Here is a 12603-nt window from a genome sequence, read left to right on the forward strand (position 1 = left end):
CCCCAATTTCTGCCGGTTCCGCACACGATCATGGCGGATCGGCTTCGCAAGAGCCGTCGGGCATCGAGCAAATAATCCGGATGATGCAAGAAATGAGGGGCGATTTACAACAACAAATGGAAAAATGGATGCGATGAGGGGTGATTTACAAACAACAAACAACAAGATGGATGCAAATATGCAAACACTGATGGGCGATATGCAAACCCAGCGGGGTGAAATGCAGAGCATGGGGTTGGGCCTGCAGACAGGCTTGGACGGAATTAAAGGCATCATGGCAGCACCACGTGGCGAAGACACCGAACTGACAAGGAGTGTGCAATGTGTCCGGCCCGTGATGGAGATGGGTAAGGTCGGGACGAGAGATCCCACGACGATAATTGGGAAGACGTGTAAACTGAAACACGAGGGGACGATGGAAAAATTAAAGGAGGTGACGGAGAAATTAACGGTGACGGAGACGCGGATAATAAAGGAGACAAGGGGAGAAATTAATGAACGCGAGGGGACTACGGAAAAAGTCACAGAGACAAAAAGGGAGACGCAGGATTATGGAACTAAAGACGAGCACACACAGCTGGAGCTAAGAGGGGACAATGGGGTTGAGATTGGGAAATGTATCGTGACCCGGTGCGAGCAGCAGGATAGCCTCCTTCAGGAACGGAGGGAGGAAATATGCTCCCTTGAAGCAGATCGCGACGAGGTGGGTCCAGTTGAGCCGAACGAGGTGGAGCGGATGAGTTCTGTGAACGGGTACACGCGCAGCTTGGGGGGTATGGAGGCCCCGGGATTGCTTGTGGTAGCGCGAATCCCCAGCGTGATTGTCCTGGTGTGTGTGGTTAAGGGTACGAGTGTGACGATCTGTGTGTTGAAACGTCCGTATAGTGAGAGTGTCGTGGCGTGCGTGAGTGCATGCGTGAAATTGGTACATGGACCGGTCCAGACGGGAGACACGAATGGCGAGCCTGAAGGGCCGCAAAGGGTTATTCCGGTAACCGCGCCGGTCCCGCGAGACGCCGCGTACGAGGCCCGTTCGGCATTTGGCCAACGGCCCTCGCGTGCGTCTTCGTGGAGGGATTTCGGTGCAGGAACGTCCCGCCTTTCGAGAAAGACCGTCGCGCGGACGGTTAAAATGTAGGCGAGTGTTGGGTGAACTTGAAACACGGGGGCTCCCATGTGCGTGTGTGTGCAAAGCTCCACGTGCTGCATACCGCGTGTTCTGTTTGCGGAACGCGCGGAGCGGGTTTCTGTGACGATGTGCGCGTGCTGGCCTGCACGGGCGCAGGCTCGGTGCGCAAGTGACGTCATCGGCCCGGACCTCTCGGCACGAATGCTGGGGAAACAGTGCACGTAGTCCCGCATGGGGAATCCCACGAAAGCGAGCGCTTGTTGCGATGTGCAGGGTGACATCATGGCTGCACGGATCGGCCATCGGAGGGGACGTTGGTATCGCCCATAGGGACGAACGGGCAAGCCGTAAACCGACACCATGGCACTGCGGAGGAAAAAAAAGCCTCGCTTCCAAGTACGCAGCCCAGATTGGGCATAGGAGCACGAGTTAGTGGGAAGGGTTAGCGTTAGTTAGACGGGCTTCATGGGGACATGGGTTGTTGCTCATGGAGCCCGTGGAATGGGTGAGTTAGAGGGATTTTAGGTCAGATTTAGAATGGGAAATGATTTTCTGGGAGACATGGACAGACATGGAATGTGTAGTGGGGACATAGCTTAGCTACGTAGATTAAATGGAACGTGCATTAGGATAAGGGATGACGAGGGAGCAAAAGGAAGTTAGGGGAACAGTGAGAGTGTGAATTGAAAATAAAAGTGAAAGAAAGATGTATGATGAGTGAATGTGGGACAGCGGGCCCAAGTGTGAATGGAGCGAATGTGGAATGCATGGTGCGAATGAATGAGCGGGGGGAGGAGCGAATCCCACCCAAGTGACCCTCAGGTCAGTTTAATGTTAGTTAGTGGGTTAGTCAAATTTACCAAAAAGAGGTCGTTCTGTTGCTGGTGGTGTATGAAGGCACGAAACCCATTTGGAGGGGTGCAGGAGTCCATGGACCAGCTGGGAGCGTGGCTGTTGAAAGGTGAGTATCGAGTAGAGGGCACCCCGGGCACCGGACAGTCGGCCAGAGTAGGCCGTAGGCCAAGGGTCCAAGGGACTGGGATAGTGTAGTGGGCACGGCTGACCCTCGGAAAGGGACCCGTAGCGCCAAAATGCCACGTGGTCGTCGGAGGGGGGCAATGCCGGGAAGGGCAACCCCCCAAGTTTATAGGGAGAAGGTAGGCTCGGAGACAGCCTCAGGGCCCGGGGGTGCCGTAGTTTGAGATTCGGCAGGAGGGAAATCCCAGCCAAGTGAGCCACGCTGCCCAGCCATGAAATTGTGCAAGGGCACGAGTGAAAATTCGTGGGCAGGGCCCAAATTAATAATGGACACCAACACAGGCGACGGGAATCATGGTTGTTAGAACCTATAGTTTAAAGAGCCAGGCATATGGAAAATCCCCGGGGTAGTTTAAAGTTAATAAATGCTGGGATAGTTAGGAAATGTACCCCTTCGCACCATCCATCCCTTCGCTCTCTGTAGGCCGCTGGACCCACCTTGGTAAGATGGCTGAAATCTGTAGGAGACTATTCTGAGGCTTCGTTGGGCCTCGAGACAGGACGCTAGTCTCTCCCTATTCCCCTCCAAAAAGGATCTTAGGGGTTGGGAGTAGGCTAGGTTGACAGGATAGATAAGCCGGACAAAGACAGTAAGAGGGTTAGGGACAATAAATTATTTAAAAAATAAAAAGGGGATAAATTTTGTTGGTTTGTTGTTGCAAATTAAGGGAGTGGGTATGGACAAAGACAGGCAAAGGCGATAGGTTGGGAGGAGACCGTAGGTCAGGTCTGAGCCCGTTTTCGAAGTGGCTGGCACCACCGCACTCCCTCCACAGAACCTCACGGACCATATCAGAGGCCGGCCAGCTTCATATGCCGGCATGTTGTGCTACAGTTGCTGGTCCGCATCTGCCTTGCCATGCCTTTGTTGCCTGCCTTTGTCATGACCCCATGCCTGCTTCCTTCGTTTGCATTTGCCCCTGTGTTCACCATCACCATGTGCGCCAGGACTATCGCCAGTGTGTTTTGCAAGGACTGCCCTGCAGGCAGCCACATGACAGCGACTGCATTGTGCAGCCCGTGCATTTTGTGTTTTTTTTGCATCCATCCCTTCCACTGTGCCAGAGACTTCTTTCAAGCCACCAACGATTGACTTTGGTTTTGCCTTTTCTTCACAGATCACAGGTCCTGGGCCATGATTAGTGTAAATAGATAAAGTAAAATTGTAAATAAGTTTAACCCACCTGTGTTTCTGTCTTAGCGCCGGCAAATGTAGTTAAGTCGTCTGTATGAGTCTGTAAGTTAGTTACGCAGCGCACGAGGTTATTTTTTTTGGCACATGTATAAAAAAAATGTCACACTCAGGGATCCGTAGGTAAATCGTACTGGGGGAAAACTTACACATGCTGGTCACACGCAAATTTGACGACTCGGGACGAGTCTGTAAAAAGGGGAGGGGGTAGTGTTACGAATCTGGCAGCCATGAGCACACAACAACCAGAGTCCTTATAGATCAGTTATATCGGTAAGTATGTGTTTTTAGTTGGGGTCCCGTCCCGAGTCTAATGGGAATTAAATGTACATGCGCTGCGGAGTTATTTTGATAGTCAGGGTTTTCTTTTACATTTTTACATCACAACTACAACAACACCTTCGCTCCATCCTGACGCCGTAATGCTCGCGGTGGGCGGAGTTCAAGAAGGACTTGGCGTCTCTCTCGTCCAATCAGAGAGATGCGAGCAAGTTTGCCATTGGTCGGCCAATGAAAGCCAACGCAGGACAATGTTACTCTTCTTCTTTGAGGGGCGGTCCGCCGTGACACCCGCCACCCCCTCCCCTCCCCCGGTCCAATCAGCAGACTTGGCACCCCTTTTGGCCAATCACAGGGGCGACGAGCGCATTTGCGCGCCAAAACCGTCTAGTGAGGGAGAGCGGGTCGGAGGAGGCGGCTCCTCCCCTCTGGAGAAGGAGTGAATAATTGTTTGGCGCGATCGGACTAGAAGAGAGTTGGTTTTTGGTCTGCCGGATCGCCTGGCCTTGCCTGCCGGTGCTCGCTGCCTCGTCCGCGCTCGCGCTGGTTGGCTTCCGCCCTTCATCTCCGTCCCTGGTACCTGGAGTGGCATCGTAGTTGCGGGTTCGAGTCCGGCCGGTCCCAGACGTCGAAGACCACACGAGGTGGACAGGGCCAAGATAGTTCTTGTTTCCAGCTCCTCTTCCCTCGAGCTGGGAACCTTCAATAAAGATCCTACGGGGTTCATTTCTTTGGGTGTGTGTCTGTGTGCGGGCCTGTCTTGTCAAGTAGAATTGTTGTGCTTTTGCTTGTACATTATTTACATTTCATATTCGGTTGTAATCTGCTCTTTGTCTCCCTTCCCGGTTTTTGCCAATTATTATTGTAAATAAATACCCCTGTTGTTGAATGTATCAGCTCGTTTCTGTGTTTCTATCATTGGTTTGCCAAGCTGCGAATGGGAACTAGGAGGCCTCATTGCTGCCGTAATCGTGCAATGGGCCCGGCAGGAATCTGGTACTCGCCGCTCGGGGTACAGCTCAGATCCGGCCCGCATCGCGCAGATCCTGCCGAGGGTGAATTTCCCCGGTAGTTTGGACGACGTGTGTATTTAGGGAAATTGAAATTGGCAATCGACCCTATCCCACGTGGTCGACCAATTGGCGATCTTCGTTACGATAAGGGACCTGTCGGCTCCGGAGTTATCCGGGGTGACGACTTATAAATTCCGGGTGTTTGGTAGAGCCGACTCTACTGCTCCACCTAGTGGCTGTGCTCACCACCGAAACTCGGCGCCACAATATATATTGTTACGAATTTGGGAATTCGATTGCACACAACATTCAGGTTCCTTAAGTCAGCTATGTCGATAAGTGCTTGTTCGCAAGATAGCTCACCTTCCATTGTTTAAATGTTCAGAAATCGATTAGATGCGCTGCGGATTGATTTAATAGTTAGCGAACGAACAATGGAGACATCCGTCCCCCTCTTCTACAAAGAGGAAGAACCACCCTGCCGTCCTGTGACTCATGATGTCAACAACTCCCTCCCGTGGCTGAGCGGGGGATGGAGCACGAGGGCATGAGTCATGAGTCACGCCGGGAGTGGGGGAAGGGCGGGAGAAGGATAAGGACGAGATCCTTTCTTTGTTCTTGGTTAGTAAGCTTTTTGCTTCGGCAGAGAATAGTCGTTCAGCAGACCTTCGGGTCCTGTTTGGCTTGGTTTAGGGTTGAGGCCTTTGGAAGCTTTTTGCTTCGGCTGGCTCAGTGAGCTTCGGCTGCGGCCTGGCTGGAGAGGAGGCTCTTTGCTTTGACGGTTCCGAAAGCTTCCGCTTCTGCTTGGCTCGGGAGAGCTTTTTGCTTCAAGCTGCCCTGTTTGGAAGGAAGTTAAGCCGGTCGCTCGGCTCGAGCTGCGATTGGTGGCTTCTTCTTCTTGGTTCGTGGAGCTCTTTGTTCTCCATTTTGGTTCCTGGCTTGGTGCGACTCATCGACCTCTTCGTGGAGGTGGTTCTTCGGGGAAGCGACACATCGACGGGAAGGATTGGCGCCTCGTCTCACCAGCACGTGTTGAGAAGCGCGGGAGGTGGTTCCTCGGGGAAGCGACACATCGACAGGAAGGTTCGGCGCCTCGTCTCACCAGCACGTGTTGAGAAGCGCGGGAGGTGGTTCCTCGGGGAAGCGACGCATCGACGGGAAGGATCGGTCCCTCGTCTCACCAGCACGTGTTGAGAAGTGCGGGAGGATTCGCGGGAGCTCGTGAAGGATCGCGGCTCGGCGATTGGATCCAGCTCACTCTCGCTGGAGCCCGGGTCCGAACAACTTGAAGACCACACAAGGTGGAGAGGTTCGAGATAGGTTCTGGGTTTCAGCTCACCTGTCCTCCGAGCTGGAGCTCGTTATTAATGGCCTCTGCCACCATTTCTTGGGTGTGTGTGTGTGTGTACGTGTGTCCGTGGGCCAGTCTAATAAGTAGGAACTGCTGTTAAGTGCAAGTGACTGTACATAATAAGTAGACAGTTGTAGTTCTTTTGTCATGCTTTTGTTGCTTGTATAATTGCATACGTGTTTTGCCTTGTTTAATTGCATATGTGCTTTATTATAATAAATGTCCTTGTGTGAATGTAAACCTGTTCGTTGCGTCCATTCCCTCATTGAACTGCCCCATCTTGCACTCGGAATATAGTTGGTTTTTAAATAACCGATAAATAGAATCGGGTCCGGCGAGGTCTGGCGATAATACCCGCTTGGTTATCCCAGAACGGAACGGACCGCTTAAGCGGTTCGTGTCCAAGCAGGCCTTCGCCGTGGTACGGTCCCTCGGTAGGTTACCCGCATGGGTACTTAGGTATATCGATATTCGGCGATTGACCCTATTTCGCGCGGGTAGAATACGGACTGGGCCGTGGTGGGATTAAAAACCCACCCGTGACTGGTTTCTGGCGTTGTTTCAGAAAGTCACGACTGGATTGTCCGTTCGGTGGGCGAAGCGACCGCTATTGGTTAGACACGGTCGTTCGAACGCCGACGCGCGGGAATTCTACAACACTGGTGTCAGGAGTGGGATACAGATTCATTCCCCTCCAAACTAAATTAACGGGAACCGGATCAAGGGTGTGTGGAGCGACTCTCGGTTCCCATTAAATTGCGGGCTTTAAAATTTATTCCGATAAGGCCTAAGTCACATTTGCTCTACGGCGAGGATACGGCGGCCGTACGCCCTCTGAATTGACAGAAACGTGCGGCGGCCGCAGAGGTTTTGAGGTGGCCTCAGGGTGGCCCTACGCCATATGGCTATATTTTACAGGCCATAAGGTCGCCGTGGAATTATAACGCGGAGTTATAACTTTTTTCATTTCTACGTTCGCCGTAGCAATTCGACAAGCCGAAAAAAAAACTGGTAAAAAAAAAAAAAATTAACCCATTCGTTACCGTCCGTCTGGCAGCACGTTCGCCTTAGGGCCCCCCTGCGGTCGCCTTGCGGGCACCTTGCGTCTGCCTTGAACATTCTATGGTCGCCGCAGGAACGCCCTAAGGTCACCCTGCGACATCAAATCAAAGACCGTACGGCAACCCCACGTTTTCGGTCTCCACAATTTATAAATACGCCGTGCGGCTCCCCGAAAAATAAAAACATATGTGACTGCTACATTGTGTGACCGTGGAAATACTGCGGCCGCCGTATAATTGCTAGTGGCCGTAGATTTTGGAGACCCCACGGCCGCCGTGGCAACTGTGATAGGCCTAAATACGCCGTGCGGCTCCCCGAAAAATAAAAACATATGTGACTGCTACATTGTGTGACCGTGGAAATACTGCGGCCGCCGTATAATTGCTAGTGGCTGTAGATTTTGGAGACCCCACAGCCGCCGTGGCAAATGTGACCTAGGCCTAAGCAAGATGGCGGTTCAAGGCGAACGGGTGCAGGGTGGATTAGAAATGTGTTTTGATGTGGGATCCATGGCCCGGGACGGTTCTTTTTATAACCCCACCACCAATTATAATCAGTGGGGGAGCTCACCCTCATACACTGAGCACGAACTTTGCCGACAAACGAACTCGAAGTCGCACAATAGTGGCGCGATCGCACCTCCGTGCAACATGGAGCAGGCTGCTATTAATAGTGCGACGAACGGCACGACACGGGGCATGGGCTCCCAGCCACCGATTCAAACCGGGTGGGCGAGAATTATGGAGGTGGCCAAGAGAATAGATGAAACGAGGAAGGAAGAATGGGAAAGAGGTGTGGAGATGAAAAAGGAATTGAAAAAAAAAGCTTCAGAGCTACAGGAACACCAAAGCAGAGAGAGGGAATTACAAAACGAGCTGAGGATGTTGAGGGAAGAAAGAACAACAGCAGAGAATGAAACGTTAAGGAACCACACTGTGCAGATCGAACAACTGGAAGCCAAGGCCAGATTAAAGAATGAGATGCAAGAAAGAGTAATGAAAGAAGAACGAATAAGACAGGAGAAGGAAATCAGCCAACTGAAGGAAACAACGAGATTGCAGAATGAGGAACAAGAAAGACAGTGGAATAGAAAACACAAAGAACAAGGAATGAGACAGGAGAAAGAAATCAGCCAATTGAAGGAAATAACGAGATTGGAGAAGGAAGAACATGAGAGACAGTGGGATAGAAAACAAAAAGAACATGAATTTGAGGTTGACCAATTGAAAGAAAAAGCAAGGTTGGAGTACGAGGAGATGGTGAAAGAACAACGAACGAAACAGGAAAAGGAAGTAAGCCAATTGAAAGAAATGATGAGATTGGAGACTGAAAAGCATGAGGAACAGTGGGAGAGAAAACAAAAACTATATGAATTTGAAATTAACCAACTCGAGGAGAGGGCAAAATTTGAGTCCACGGAGATGGAAAAGCTCCGGAAAGAAAATGAACAACTAAAGAGGCTCAGAGAGGAAGAACGACTCAAATGGGAAGGAAAATGGAGCGAGGAAGAAAAGGAAATAATAAAGGAGGTAGCGGTGACAACGACGGAAACGCAGGAAATAGCAATAACAGAGACACAGGAGATAGAGGAGAGAGGGGGTGAAGTGGACGACACAAAGGACGAACACACACACATGGAGGTAGTGAGGGACAATGGGGTTGAGCTTGAGGAATGTGTTGGGACCCGATGCAAGCAGCAGGATAGCCTCCTTCAGGAACGAAGGGAGGAAATGTTCCCCCTTGAGGCGGATCGCGACAAGGTTAGTCCGGTCGAGCCTTGCGAGGTAGAGGGGGCGAGTGCTGTGAATGCGTGCACGCGGAGCTTGGGGGGTATGGAGACCCCGGGAGCACTTGAGGAAGCGCAAATCCCCAGCATGGTCGTCCCGGTGTGTGTGGTTACGAGTGTGGCGAAATGAGTGCTGGAAAGCACGCATTGTGTGAGTAGTATGGTGTGTGTGAGTGAAAGGCGATGTATGAGAGAGATCGTGTGTGTGAGGTGGCGGTATGAGAGGGAGATGGCGGTTAGCATGCGCGAGACCGCAACCGCATGTCCTAGTGTAATGGTGAGGTGTGTGAGCGTCGTGGCACGCAGGAGTGTGAGCGTTGAATGGCGACGACAACTGCGACAGATGAGGGACAAAAGCCGGGTTGCGGCCGTAGCTGTTTTGAGCACCGTGCCGGGTTTACACAGCAGCGCGCGCAGGGTCCGTGCCGTGCAGCGCACAAGGCCGCCACGTACGCGCCTGCGCGAGTGAAATCCGGTCCAGAAACGTCCGCGGTGGATACAAGCCGATCCCGCGGGACGGACAGAAGCTAGGCTGGATTGTGAATTTGGAACGGACGGGTTTTCCAGGCGAGCGTGTGTGTGAAGCTCCGACGAGCAGAGCACATGTGCTCGCGTGGGGAACCCCTCGAAACACGAGGTTTGCTTTGGATGCGCAGGGTGACGTTGTGACTGCATGGTTGGAATCCGACAGGAGGGGAATCCCTGCCGGATGTTTCCGTCCAAGGGGACGAGGTGCGCGAACAGCTGCCATGACGTCACGGGCAGGTTGCGAATTGCCGCGCTGGTGTGTGCAGGGAAAAAAAATAATAATAAGGCAAGCCTTGCCACTTCGAGTGGACACGAGCCCCAGGCAGGGGGGAAGACCCCCTGTATGGGGGGGCACAGAACTACTAGTTAGGAGGATGGGTTAGAGTTAGTTAGACCGGCTTCATGGGGACATGGGTTGTACCTCATGGAGCCCGTGGAATGGATTAGTTGGAGGGATTTTAGTTCAGATTTAGGAAATGGGAATTTTTTTGGAATTTTGGAGACATGGACAGACGTGGAAATGGGTAGAGGGGACTTAGCTTAGCTACGTAGAGTAAATGGAACGTGCATGAGAATAAGGGATGATGAGGGAGCACGAGTTAATCAGGGGATTTAGTTAGAAGGATGGTAGTAGAGAGTGTTGGTGTGAGTTGTGAAATGGAAAGTGTGTGGGACAGCGGGCCCAAGTTTGTGAGTGGAGCGAATGTGGTATGCATGGTGCGAATGACTGGTTGGGGGGAGGAGTAATTCCCACCAAAGAGACCCCGGGGTCAGTTTAATGTTAGTTAGTGGGTAGTTACATTTACTAACAGGAGGTCGTTTTGTTGCTGGTGTCGAGAGAAGGCACGAAACCCGTTTGGAGGGGTGCAAGAGTTCATTGACCGGCTGGGAGCGTGGCTGTGGAAAGGTGAGTTTTGTTTAGTGGGCACCCCGGGCACCGGACGAGTCGGCCAGAGTAGGCGAAGGGCCCAAGAGGGGCCGGGATAGTGTAGTGGGCACGGGCGACCCGTCGGAAACGGGACCCGTAGCTCCAGAATGCCACAGGGGCAGTGTAGTGGGCACGGGCGACCCTCGGAAAGAGACCTGGGGCATCAACACGCCACGTGGGCATCGGAGGGGGGCAATTCCAGAGAGGGCAACCCCCCGCGTTGTAGGGAGCAGCTGGGCTCAGAGACAGCCTGCGGGCCTGGCGGTGCCATGGTTAGAGTTTGGCAGAGGGGGAGTTCCTGCCAGTTGAGCCACGCTGCCCAGCCAGGAAATTGTGCGATGGCACGTATGAAAATTTGAGGGCAAGGCCCAAATTTATAATGGACACCAACACAGACGACAGGAATCATGGTTTTTAGAACCGATAGTTTTAAAGTGTGAGGCGTTTCAGGAAAGCCCTGGGGTAGTTTCAGGTTAATGAATGTTAGGGTAGTTAGGAGATGTACCCCTTCGCACCATCCATCCCCTTGCTTGTTGTAAGCCGCTGGACCCACCTTGGTAGATCGCTGAACTCTGAGGAGGCCATTCTGAGGCTTTGTTGGGCCTCGAGACAGGATGCTAGTCTCTCCCTATTCCCCTCCAGAGAGGGAACGTTGGGGTTGGGAGTAGGCTAGGTTGACAGATTAGGTCAGCTGGACAAAGACGATAAAGGGGGTTAGGGAGACAATTATAAAAGGGAAACAAAAATAATAAAAATAAAGAGGGGCAAAATTTTGTTGCGTTTTGTGGCAAATTAAGGGAGTGGGTATGGACAGCGACAGGAAAAGGCGATAGAGTGGTGAGAGACAGTAGCCTAGGTCCGAGCCCGCCTTCAGAGCAGCCGGCACCACCGCACTCCCTCCGGACCTGATGGAACCACACCGGAGGCCGGCCAGCTTCACCTGCCGGCCTGTTGTGCTGCAGCCACCTGTTCTGCATGGGCTTGCATTGCCATGCCTAGTTTGCCTGCCTCTGCCATGACCCCATGCCTGCCAGCCCTTGTTTGCGTTTGCCCGTGTCCATCCATCACGATGTGCACCAGGACCATCCAGTTTTGCAAGGACTGCCCTGCAGGCAGCCTGTGCATCCATCATGCTCATTTGTGGTTTGCGACCATCTCCATCCATTCCCCTGCATCGATGAACTTCGAAATGACTTATACCTTCTCCCCTTTCACAGATCACAAGTCCTGGGCCATGGTTAAGTAATGGATAAGTTGAGTGAAAATTGTAAATACGTGGAACCCCACCTGCATGTTTGTTTTAGCGCCGGCAATTTTAGTCAAGTTGTCCGAATGAGTCTGAGAGTTTGTTTAGTGAGTTACGCAGCGCATTAGGTTATTTATTTTTCGGACACGTATAAAGAAATGTCGCACTCAGGTATCCGAAGGTAGAATGTACGAGGGGAAAACTTACACATGCTGGTCACACGAAAATTTGACGACTCGGGATGAGTCTGTAAAAAGGGGAGTGGGTAGTTTTACGAATTTGGGAATTTGATTGCACACAACATACAGGTTCCTTTCGTCAGCTATGTCGATAAGTGCTTGTTCCCGAGATAGCTCACTTTCCATTGTTTAAATGTTCAGAAATCGATTTAGATGCGCTGCGGATCGATTTAATAGTTAGCGAACGAACAATGGAGACATCCCACCCCCTCTTCTACGAAGAGGAAGAACCACCCTGCCATCCCGTGACTCATGACGTGAACAACTCCCTCCCACCCGTGGCTGAGTGGGGGATGGAGCACGAGGGCATGAGTCATGAGTCACGCCGGGAGTGAGGGAAGGGTGGGAGAAGGATAAGGACGAGATCCTTTCTTTGTTCTTGGTTCGTAAGCTTTTTGCTTCGGCAGAGAGTAGTTGTTCAGCAGACCTTCGGGTCCTGTTTGGCTTGAGTTAGGGTTGAGGCCTTCGGAAGCTTTTTGCTTTGGCTGGCTCAGTGAGCTTCGACTGAGGCCTGGCTCGAGAGGAGGCTCTTTGCTTTGACGGTTCCGAGAGCTTCGGCTTCTGCTTGGCTCGGGAGAGCTTTTTGCTTCAAGCTGCCCTGTTTGGAAGGAAGTTAAGCCGGTCGCTCGGCTCGATCTGCGAATGGTGGCTTCTTCTTCTTGGTTTGTGGAGCTCTTTGTTCTACATTTTGGTTCCCGGCTCGGCGCGTCTCATCGACCTCTTCGTGGAGGTGGTTCCTCGGGGAAGCAACGCATCGACGGGAAGGTTCGGCGCCTCGTCTCACCAGCACGTGTTGAGAAGTGCGGGAGGAT

At 52.2% G+C, this 12603-nt stretch overlaps 1 protein-coding gene across 13 annotated transcripts in view; it reads right to left on the minus strand.

Annotated features, from left to right (window-relative positions):
• Positions 1 to 12603, minus strand: part of PIK3C3 (phosphatidylinositol 3-kinase catalytic subunit type 3) — a 199313-nt gene that overhangs the window by 163222 nt on the left and 23488 nt on the right. The gene's annotated exons all lie outside the window — the stretch shown is intronic.

Source organism: Eptatretus burgeri, chromosome 9 (assembly GCF_056783735.1).
Source record: "Eptatretus burgeri isolate ZD-2024b chromosome 9, Ebu_testis_v1, whole genome shotgun sequence".
Taxonomy (NCBI): domain Eukaryota; kingdom Metazoa; phylum Chordata; class Myxini; order Myxiniformes; family Myxinidae; genus Eptatretus; species Eptatretus burgeri.